Here is a 12,572-nt window from a genome sequence, read left to right as displayed (position 1 = left end):
ACAATTCATATTTGAACTGTAGATGACAAGATTCATGACCGAGTAGATAATTTTTTTATGAATTTTTTTTCAAATTGACCCAACTTGTGTTAGAGATAAAATTACTCTTGACTGCTAATGTTAGAAGTAAAATTGCATCATTTTAGACATTAGGAATAAAATTGTTTCTGACTATAACGTTAATGGTACTTAACACCTTATTTCAAGAATATAATTGTATAATAGAGAAGAGTGGGCAAAATTGGAATTGAGTTGATGGAAAAAAGCCAGAATAATAAATATTTGTTTTGGTTTGATTTTAAACTGAAAATAAAGATAAAAAATTATAAATAAAAATCAGCATATTTCCTCAATACCTCAACATAAAACCTAACTTAAAATACATTTATAATATATATCTATTTATTATGTCAAAAACAATTATAGTAATAAACTTTTAAAATCAAACATATATATGCTATAATTTTTAACATCGGAGCTGAATTAGCCATCTCCAAGAATTGTAGGTATACAAATGTGCAAAAACCAATTATTGAGTTCGAGGGTCACGGGTCACTCTTTAGGTGAATCATTTCTCAATTAAAGTGTTTTGTATACGTTAAAAACTCAAATCTGAATTTTAAACGAATTGAGACTTTTAATCACTCAAATCAATCTTAATTAGTGGAACTGGCTGCTTTTAAAATATTTTTAAATTTATATACCCATAATTTTAAAATATTTTTAAAATTATATAGTAAGATATTTAAATTATATTTTTTATTAAAATTAGATAGGATAGAGAAGTATAATTTATTTTTCACTTAAAAATTTTTACTTTAAATATTAGATTTTTTTTGCTATTTAAATCCAAATGAAAATTAATTTTTTTTCGCTTATATGATTTCTCGGTTCGAGGATTGTCGGACATCATTTTGGTGGATTCTAACCCAATTAAAGCTTTTTGCGTACGCTAGTACTCGAACTCGAAATCTAATTTAAGCGATTTAAAGCCTTTAACCACTCAAACCAATCTTAATTAGTAAAATTAATATTTTTAGTTATTGCTTTTATGCATTTTAATTATTTTATAATCCTATAAATAGTTAGTAAATTCTTTTTGAATAAAATATACTCAAAATGCATTCAGTTCCCATATAAAATAGTTTGTGGTTAAAAGATTTTTTTTTAAATACTTTTTGTACTTAATTGATTTTTTTCACAATAATGTTGCAAATGTTTCTAAGTGACAAAAGAATGATATCAAGTTTGATTTCACAAAGAAGTGGTATAATGGATGACTTTGACAATCACATGCTTTATTCATTATATATTAAAGGGTTAATACATCATTCAACCCTTAAATTTAATAAAAAAACTTGATTGACTTCCTGAACTTTTAAAGAGTATTGAGAGTCCACTCAAATTGCTTAAAATTCTCAATTGTCTTTTCAACTTGTTTAAAATATAATTAATTAATCAGTGAGTTGGAAAAAGTAAGCTGTACGTGGAAAGTGTGTTACATAATTTATAGAATAAATTAAACATATTAAAAAACAAGTTCTTACTTGCTCAATTGTAAAACTTGTCATCTCTGATATTAAAACCTCACATTCAGATTGGTCATTTTATTTTTTCAAGGCACGTGCAATGCATCTTCCGCATGTAATTTACTTAACTGACTATATTTTATTAGAGTTAAAAGACCTATTTAAATATTTTATGTAAATTGAATGGACTATTGAGAGATTTTAAAAAATCAGCAACCAATCAAACTTTTCTATACATATGTTTATTGAAATTATAGAATTTATTATTGAAATAAAATAATAATAATAATAATAATTTGAAGTAGCTTAATGATCTTATCTAGAATATGCTTGACTTTCATGATATCATCTCATGTGATGCATTTTGTACGTTAGTAATAGTTAAATGGCCTAATATATTACCAGCTATCTAAACTTGTCCAAAATAATAGTTTGGTTTCTTAAACTTTGCAACTGTCTCACCAGTTTTCTAAACTTGTTTATTTCGTATCATCAGCTCTCTAAACTTGCTTATTATATAACAACCAAAAACTTATCAAACCTAAATTCTAAAAATACGTCTTCATCTATTCGAAAGGTAATTTTTTCGCTTCTCCTACTTTTCAACCTTTATAAAAGTTAGTGTTGCAGGTTTGAGAGATTGAATGGATGAGGATCGAGAGTTAGTATTATGAGTTTTGTATTTAGTTGTTATAGAATAAGCAAGTTTGAGGAGTTTGTGAGATACTTGCAAAGTTCAGAGAGCTAATATACTTTTATGGACAAGTTTATAGAGCCGATGATACGAAATAAGCAAATTTATACACGCGGTCAGACACTTGCAAAGTTTAAAGAGCCAATATACTATTTTGGATAAGTTCAGAGAGGTGGTGATGTATTAGGCATAGTTAAATAGCAGATGATTCCCTATTAATAATCTTCAAAATTCATACAACTTTGAAAAACGAAAATTTGTTTCTACTAATAATACTAAAAGTTAATCATTACAATAAAAACAAAGTTTTTAAATAAGCAAAATCTTAAAGCAGAATCCTAAACGGAAAAGAAAATCGAATCCTAAACGAAAAATGAAATCTAAAACAGTAAATTGTGTTTTTAAAGATTAAACAATATAATTTCAACAACAAGATGACATTTGATCCTTAGCCCGATTTCAATGAAAATAGGCTCTGAAAACGCCAAAACCCGAACTCTTAAAATTAGAAAAAATTACTAACTTATCATTGCATCAAATCTTTTTGATAAACCTGCAAATTAGATCTTCAACCATATCATCAAAATTAGGTGTATTCAAAATTAAATGGGTTATAACGCATTCAATCTAACCCATTCAACTTATTAAGTTTATACTCAACATAAATGGATAATAGCTGTTAACTGTGAAGATTGATTTGGTGCTAAAGAATTGGAAACTAATGAATCTTTGACAAAATATGTGGTTGATTCATTATATTATATAGGCTTAATAAATCATTTATCCTCTAAACTTATAAAAAAAAAAAGCTTGATTGGCCAACTTTTAAAGTGTCTTAATAGCTCCCTGAACTTACATAAAATGTTCATTCTCACTGAACTTGCGTAAAATATAATCAACTAATCACTCGGTTGCAAAAAAAGTAAGTTAAATGCGGACTAGGTATTATATACGTCTTAGATTGTTATTGCATAATTCATAAAATAGATTAAAGGGGAAGTTCTTACTTGCTCAACTATAAAATTTGTCTTCTTTAATATTAGAACCCCATACCCCGACTGATGCGGACATCCTAGCTAGAGTCGGCGGATCCTAGACGCATCAGATCCTAGACGCATCCTGGCGGATCCTAGGGGGGCACTAGAGTTGGCGGATCACTGGGGCGTACGAGAGGGAGGATCCTCAAGCTATTCCTGGGCGGATCTTCAGGTTTACTTCCTCCCGAAGGAATTCACCAACAACCCGACACTCCGTACCTGTACCTTTGTACTAATTGTCAGGGCGTATTACCTATTTTACCCTTTTGTTGATAACCTTATTGTAACCCTAGTAGGGGTAGTCCTTGTCCTTTTTGTTATCATTAGGGGGATGTATTTAAACCCCATTTTGTAAGGATGAGGCAACTTTTATCAATCAAAAATCATTCTCTTTGAGAACCAAAGGTTTTATACCTTGTTATATTGGGATTCACTCCTTCTAGTTTAGCTAGAGAAGAACCTCTTTGTTGGTTTACGATTAAAACCTTCATTTATCGCTTTCAATCTGTATCAGTTGGTATCAGAGCCGATCGTTTCCTGACCCGAAACTTCTTTTGGCAATGGTTCAACCCCAACAACCGCAAGATTCCATGGAGACCAGTGACCGGAGGTATGAGGAGCTGAGGGAGCACCTCGCAGAGCAGATCCAAGCCAGCCATGAGCGGCAGAGGCAAACCGACCAACGGTTCCTGGAGCTAGCCACCTCCCTAGAAAACTTCAAACTAGAGGCTCTGGCTCTAATCCGACCCACCGCGGGAGGATCAACCCAGAGAAAGGAAGGAGTCCCTAAACAACAGCTTCCACAAATGGGTCCTAGGGATCCTGAGGTAAGAAGACCCAACCATGTCCTTGTGCATAATGCTGATAGTGATAGTGATGACTTTGTCCTATAAAAAAAAGATAGTGATGACTTTGAGGGTATTAGGGATGATGATACCGTTAGAACTACGAGGGATGTTGGGCCTGTTGACAACCGACGTGTGGATGTTGCTAGAGTATACCCAGGTCTAGGAAACTTTGATAGAGATGATGCCTTTAAGCTAAAAATAGAATTACCATCTTTTGGAGGCGAACTAGATATAGAGGGATTCTTAGACTGGTTATCGGAAGTTGAGCGTTTCTTTGAGTATGCTGGGATTCCTGATGAGAGGAAAGTGAGGCTGGTGGCGTATCGCTTGAAGGGTGGCGCATCAGTTTGGTGGGATCAGTTGAGGGAAGAAAGAAGAAGAGGGGGCAGAGATCCGATTAGATCTTGGCTACGGATGAAGGCGATGTTGAGGGAGCGGTTCTTATCGCTGGATTATGAGCAGTATATTTACAGCTCCTACAGGGGATTTTCTCAAGGGACCCGAGGTGTCCATGAATATACCTCAGAGTTCTTGAGGCTTTCGGCAAGGGCCAACTTGTCAGAAACTGAAAGCCAAAAGACCTCTAGGTATCTAGAAGGGTTGAGATACAACATCCAAGATCGTATTGGCACACAGATGGTGGTTCGGGTACAAGATGCTAGGAATTTAGCCCTCAAGGCTGAATCCCAACTAACCGGGAGATCCAGGAGATCCGCCACTGCTGAGTATACGCTTGGAGGAGGAGGCAATATGAAGTCCTATGACAAAGGCAAACAGGTGGCGAATGCCAGTGGGGCCAAGTTCAGTAACGCTGGAAGAGGATCTAGAGGAGATACTAGGCCTTACAAGGAGATACCCATACCACCTAAGAACAGCAACCCATATGCCAAGCCAACCCCTTTTAAATGTTTTAGGTGAAATGAGCCAGGCCATAGGTCCAACGAGTGTCCTAGGCGGAAGAGCGCCAACATGGTGGAAAGATATGGAGATGATTATGAAGAGGGGGATGAAGTGTTTTGTGAACCCTTAGGGGAATACGATGACGAGGCGGATGAGGAAAGACACGCCATTCATGTGATACGGCGATTATTAGTCTCCAGTCGGGTAGAGGGCTATCAGAGGCACCAACTATTCAGGACTCGCTGTCTTGTGAACAGTGGGCGATGCAACATAATAATTGATAGTGGTAGCTAGGAGAACATTGTGAGCAGCAGCGCCGTTCGGAAATTCGGGTTGTTGGCAGAGGCGCATCTTGACCCCTACAGATTTGGATGGATCAAGGATGTGGGTGAACTTAGAGTGACCCAGAAGTGTAAGGTCCCTATTGAGATCGGTGAGTATAGGGATGAAGTCTATTGTGACGTGGTCGATATGGATGCCTGCCACCTATTATTGGGCAGACCATGGCAATTTGATAACGACGCCATCCATGCTGGAAGAAGGAACACTTACAGATTTATGAAGGATGGGGTGAAGTTCGTACTTACGCCAATGATGAGAGAACCAAAGGCCGATGAGAAGTCTACCTTGGTGGTCTGCCCCACACACAAATCATGCGTTAGCGAATGTGAGGAGAGCCAGATAGTGTATGTTGTAATGGTGAAGGTGAATCACAAATCATCCCAAAGGGGCGAAGGGGAGATGCCGAATGAAGTGACCCACCTACTTGGCGAATATCAAGATCTGTTAACTGAAGGGCTGCCGAGTGGGTTACCACCTTTGAGGGACATCCAACATCATATCGATCTGGTGCCTGGGGCTAGTTTACCAAGCCTCCCACATTATCGAATGAGCCCAAAGGAGAATGACATCATGAGACAGAAAGTGGAGGAACTCATCGAGATGGGATACGTTAGGGAGAGCATGAGTCCTTGCGCCGTTCCAGCTTTACTTACACCCAAGAAGGATGGGTCTTGGCGGATGTGTGTTGACAGTAGGGCCATTAACAAGATCACCATCAAGTACAAGTTCCCAATCCTAAGGTTGGATGATATGCTGGACCAGCTTGGCGGATCCAAAGTCTTCTCCAAGATTGACCTCAGGAGTGGCTATCATCAAATACGGGTTCGGGCTGGGGATGAGTGGAAGACTGCTTTCAAGACCAGAGATGGATTTTATGAGTGGTTAGTAATGCCATTCGGGATGACTAACGCCCCTAGTACATTTATGAGGCCGATGAATCAGGTGCTCCGCCCGGTAATTGGCAAGTTTGTAGTTGTTTATTTTGATGATATTCTGATTCATAGCCAGACCTTGGCGGAACATGTGGAGCACTTGCGGACAGTATTTGACCTGTTAAGGAAACACCAGCTATACGCCAACACTAAGAAGTGTGATTTTGTCATGGAGAGCATGGTTTTCCTTGGGTTCGTGGTCAGTGGCGATGGAGTCCAAGTTGATGGGGAAAAGGTAAGAGCTATCCGAGAATGGCCTACTCCGAGGAACGTGGGGGACAACAGGAGTTTTCATGGGCTAGCAACCTTTTATCGGTGATTCATTAAAAACTTCAGTTCCATAGTCGCCCCGTTGACATAATGTTTGAAGAAGGGAAGGGGATTCGAATGGGCGGATGCTCAAGAGGAGAGCTTCGCCTTGATAAAGGAAAAGTTGAGTACAACACCCGTACTGGCGTATCCCAATTTTGATAAACTATTCGAAGTTGAATGTGATGCTAGTGGAGTTGGGATTGGTGGTGTCTTGATGCAAGAAAAGAGGCCCATCGCGTATTTCAGTGAAAAGCTCTGCGAGGCAAGGCAAACGTGGGCCACGTATGATCAGGAATTTTATGCTGTAGTTAGGGCGTTAAAAGTATGGGAGCATTACTTGGTGGGGAAGGAATTCATCCTCTACACTGACCACCAAGCACTAGTACAGAAATAGCCTACAGCCACACCTTATTAGCTACGGTTGTTTACAAAACCGTGGTTACAGGTAATTGGGGTCGGTTATTTAAAAAACCGACTCAAATAATTAGAGCATTAGAGTCGGTTTTTCGAAAAAACCGGCTCTAAATGTGATTTTTAAAAATGGCGCGCGGTTTGGACAATCATTAGTGTCGGTTCTTCTTAAACCGAGGCTAATGATCCAATAATTAGCCTCGGTTTAAATATAAACCGAAATCAATGGACCAGTAATTAGCATCGGTTCAGGTAGAACCGACCCTAATTACTCTTTAGAGTCGGTTAATTAAAAAACCAACTCTAAAGATTCAAACATCAACTGTAACCTATTGTTCTCCCCCTTCCTCTTTCTCTGTTTGCGCAACCTAGCAGCTCTCCTCCTTTCTATGTTTGGGTCGAAAATTGAGTTTACTTTCTACTCATAAGCAGCGGACTCTAAAGATTCAAACCTCAACCGTAACCTATTGTCTCCCCCTTTCTCTTTCTCTCTTTGTGCAACCTATTAGCAGCTCTCCTTCTTTTTCTCGTTTGGGTCGAAAATTGATTTTGAGTTACTTTCTACTCATAAGCAGCACCTCGTTTGAAATCGGTGCTGACTGGGTTTTGTTCGTGTTTGGATTGTGGCAGAAGCAACGGAAAAGAGGTAAGTGAATGATTTTGATTTGTTATTCTTCATTGTTATATGGGTTCTTGTTCTATCTTCTGGATTTCCTTATGATTTCGTTTTCTGTGTTCTTTTTTATGGGTTTCGTTTGGTGTTCGTATTCATTCGTATTCATTCTTTTGGTTTCGTCTCTTTGTTTTCTAAAGAGAAGACATGACTCAGATAACAGCAATTTCCAATCTTTATCGAACATATTTCTGTCTCTGCACCACTCTATCTTCTTCGTTCCTGATGCCTCTTTAGCACCCAACAACCCTTCCTCAATTATGTAAGTAGTTCCTTTTCTTTTTTCAATTGGGGTTTCAACTTTTACTCAATTTCAATTTATAGAGATTCTACTTTTCCTCTTGTCTGCTCGTTTTGATTTCGCTACAACTCAATTGGGTTTCTATCAGATCTTTGGTTTTACATATAAACTAGTTAAGGAGCAAAGATTAATTTTACAACTCCATTGAAATGTTAAAGAGGTGGTATGTTTGGTCAATTTTATAAGTTCTTAATTGTTCTTTTGGAGCTAATATCAAATGAATTTTGTATCTTACACCCAACTGCATAATTCAATTCTTATACCTTTCTCAATTTTCTCTGGGGTTTCATTCAAGATATTGTAGTGATTGTTGTGTTTCTTCGAGTATAATTTATTGTTCTTGAACTACATTGCAATTGGTGTGTTTTTTTATTAATGTGCTTTAACTTTAATTCAGTGCAGTTTAGCTATAGGGACATTGAAACTTGATTCTGGAAATGCAGACTCTGATACCTAAGTTTCGGAACTCCACGAGCTTTGAACCTTGTTGCTTCACTGTTGGACAGATCTGTTCAGAAAAATGAAATGATGCTTGAGACTAGACAGATCAAAGATGCTATGACAGTATTTCATGGTTTAAGAGCACGTCCTGTTACTATTCAGCAATACATAGATCGCATCTTCAAGTACTCTGGTTGCAGCCCATCATGCTTTGTTGTAGCACAAGTTTATGTGGATCGATTCATACAGAACACCGATATTCCTTTAACATCGGCTACTGATAACAAGCGTAATGGTAGCTGCAAAGTTCAATGATGATGCGTAAGTACTTACTTATCAATTGGCTAATTCATATTTATGCTGATTGAGTTTTAAGTGGTGTGAAATTGTTAAGATGTTTGTGGGTTTTCAGATTCTTCAACAATGCATACTATGCCAAAGTGGGAGGAATAAGCACTGTAAGGTTGAACAGACTAGAGATGAAATTTTTGTTTAGTATAGATTTCAAGCTCCATGTAACTTTGAAGACATTTGGAAGATATTGTTGTCAGTTGGAAAAAGAAGCCGATGAAGGTCTTATTCAGATTGAACGATCGATCCAGGCCTGCTATTGATATGTCTGATGCTAATCCGAGCTCTTTGATAAGGTTAATATTGAGGTAAGATTCTTAATATGAAATATCCAGTCCCTCAAGTTTCTTAGAATATGGAAGCCATATCTAGGGGCAAAACAATTACTAGAGTCATTTCGTTATGGTTTCTCTCATCTCTTAGAGTTGAGGATTAGCGAGTGTGATAAATTAGAATTTTTCCCTGAGAGGGAATTGCCTAACATCCCTTCAATAGTTGCTGGAGCTCATGGAATTAGCTGCTGTAAGCAAGGGGTTAACTTCAATAGTTCAACTCAACTATGATACTTTGCAAAACCTCGAGTTGTTTATAGGTAATGACACCCTTCTGAAAATGGCAATTTATCTATCTTCTAATATTGTGTCAAATGCCCATTGGAACTATTTATAATAGCAATAGTAGTTGCTGTCTTTTTTGACATGCCGGTGATGTAAATATTGCCCATGTTCTATCCTAGATGCAGCAAAATTTACCTAAATGAACTCTTTATCTTCTGCTACCATTCCTTTTAATCATTCATTTTTTCCTAAATGAAAATTTCTGCTACTTTTTCCATTTTAGTTTTAATTCTCTCCATATAAGAAGAAGCTTCGTTGTTGATTGTAGTCAAGTCTGAGGCTAATGATGATTGTAACATATCTTATTAGTAAATTACTTTTTTCAACTAACCCATTAATTAATTTTGGCTTTACCTTTGTACTGCCACTCTAGATGCTTGCCTGCAGATTTTGAATTGCTTCATTTAATATTATGTCTATTTGACAGTTTAATAACCTAATATTTGAGAACTTGAATTTTGTTTGTTGTTGAAGAGTGATTTTTAGATGCTATGCTTTTAGGAACAACATTTACTATTTGATCACATTTACATAAGAAAATATCTTCCTTTGAAACAACCATGTATTCTTATCCTTCATTGTGATCCTTTCCGTAAATGTTGTTTCTTCCATTACAAATATACTCTTCTATATTTACTTTCTAATCTTATATATGGTCAATGGCTTTTACATTTGCTGCATACAATGCATATTGTATTAAGGAAAAAATATCCAGGATTTTTTTCTAGTATGTTCAAATATTAGGCTATATTATCAAATAATAATGTCAAGTTGTGCATGATGTTGTGGAATGACATTATCATTATTTGATATTTGTTTATCTTTGTCTTTTTGTAAATTTTACAAGAGGGTTTGCTTAGGCAAGAGTTGAAATGCAATCTTGACTTCTCAATTGTCATGTTAACATGCTTGGTTTAAATTTGGATCTTCTTGAAATATATATTTTGGCTTATTACTCTCTATTTTGGCTTATTACTCTCTATTTTCAGGTAGCATTTGGGTTTTGCTTTTGTGTTACTGTAGGCATTTTACTTTAAATTATGAATTTAGGTGTGGGAGGCATTTAGAATAGATACCGAAAGATTTTAGTGATTGTTTTGGTTGAACATCCTAATTATTTCTCTTTATCGATGTACCTGTCTATTTTATAATCTGCAGGTGCATGTTTATATAGCAGAAATAACACCTCAAAACCTGAGAGAAGATATCTGAAATCGAAAAGATAGCAGAGATGCATTCAATGCGAGTTTGTGAAGGCGAATAACATATTAGTAATAAAAGCAGCAAGCAAGGACTGGAAGGTTCACTTATGGAGATAGTGGAATTGCAGAAACAGATGGGAGAGGCGGAGAAGCGTACAAGCGCAATAAAGCTGGTGGTGAAAAAGGTTGACGATGCCATTAACGAGGCTTAGGATCGAGAACGAAGCTAGGTAAGGCAGATTAATGAGCTTCTGTAGGGATATTAGAGAAACAGAAGTAAGGAAGTTCTTTTTTGTAGATATTAATTTAGGGCAGCCACACAATTCAACTAATGTGTAAGGTTGTAAATGTTGGTGTGTGGTAGTTTTTATTTAACTGTGTCCTTGAAAAAAAAAATCATTTCATTGTGCACTACTATTTATTAGTTGGTTCAACGTTGCTTACAGTTTCCCTATTTCAACGAAAACCGTTTGCCCGCAATTACGTCAGATTTTATTATTGTAATATTTATGCTTATGATATGTGATTATAGTTTAATATTAGATCTTCATTCAATCCAAAATATTTTATTTTATTTTTTTTTAATTAAAAACATATCAATGGCCACGGTTGTTTCAACAACCGACTCTAATGGTAAGAGCATTAGAGTCTGTTGTTTCAACACCCGACTCTAATGGTTAGAGGCATTAGAGTCGGTTGTTACAAACAACCGTGGCTAAAAACCCCTTTAGCCACGGTTTTTCGTAACAACCGTGGCCAAAACATAGGGCATTAGAGTCGGTTATACGTAAAAACCGACTCTAATGCCCCTATGGCCACGGTTGATAAACCGTGGCTAAAGACGCCAAGCATTTGCCACGCCCCCTTTTGGCCACGATCGTACAACCTTGGCTAATGATGGTAAACGACCGTGGCTGTAGGCCATTTCTGTACTAGTGAAGCCCTCAAGTATCTGGGAGTCAGAAGCAACTTCGAAGCTCCATGCATGCCCGATGGTCCGCCTTCATAGATAAGTTCCCCTATAAACTTGTCCATAAGGCTGGAAAACAGAACAAGGTGGCGGATGCCCTGAGCCGAAGGGTGTCACTACTAAAGACAGTAAACCTGGAGGTCGAGTGTTTTGAACACATCCGGGGAGAATACAGGGCGGATCCAGATTTTGGCGGTATTTGGGAAAAGTGCCAGCACCAGCATAGAGATAGGGCGTATCACTTGATGGACGAGTATCTTATAAGGGGAAACCAACTTTGCTTACCATGCACTGCCATCCGTGAGAAGGTGGTACGGGATCTCCATGGCGGATGTCTGGGAGGACATTTTGGGCGGGACAAAACATATGAAGCAGTGAGTTCCCGTTATTTTTGGCCTAAGATGAGAAGAGACGTAGCCTACTTAGTGGAACGATGCTATATCTGCCAGACCGCCAAGGGACACCCGACAAACACCGGCTTGCATCTACCCATGCCCGTGCCGGAAACTATATGGGAGGATCTATCCATGGATTTTATCCTAGGACTACCCAAAACTCAAAGAGGCGTGGATTCCATCTTTGCCGTGGCTGACAGGTTTTCAAAAATGGCGCATTTCATACCATGCCGGAAGACCAGCGATGCCTCCGCGATTGCCAAGCTATTCTTCAAAGAAATAGTCAGGTTACATGGCATACCGAAGAGTATTGTATCAGATCGAGATACGAAGTTCCTAAGTCATTTTTGGCGGACGTTGTGGGCTCTTTTTGATACGTCTCTGAAGTTTAGTACCACCGCCCACCCTCAGACAGACGGGCAGACAGAGGTGGTCAACCGAACATTGGGAAACTTACTGCGCATCAAATGTAAGGACAAGCCCAGGATGTGGGACGTGGTTTTAGCCCGGGCTGAGTTCGCCTACAACGGATCGGTACATTCGGTCACCGGGAAATCCCCATTTGAGGTGGTATATACGAAGATTCCAAACCATACTCTTGATGTAGCACACCTTCC

At 37.7% G+C, this 12,572-nt stretch overlaps 1 pseudogene; it reads left to right on the top strand.

Annotated features, from left to right (window-relative positions):
- Positions 1 to 8,435: 8,435 nt before the first annotated feature.
- On the top strand, positions 8,436 to 11,132 carry LOC136204050 (cyclin-P3-1-like; annotated as a pseudogene).
- Positions 11,133 to 12,572: the final 1,440 nt, after the last annotated feature.

This window comes from Euphorbia lathyris, chromosome 8, assembly GCF_963576675.1.
Source record: "Euphorbia lathyris chromosome 8, ddEupLath1.1, whole genome shotgun sequence".
Taxonomy (NCBI): Eukaryota; Viridiplantae; Streptophyta; class Magnoliopsida; order Malpighiales; family Euphorbiaceae; genus Euphorbia; species Euphorbia lathyris.
Note: the sequence above shows the minus strand (reverse complement) of the source record. Positions and strands in the feature narration are given on the sequence as shown.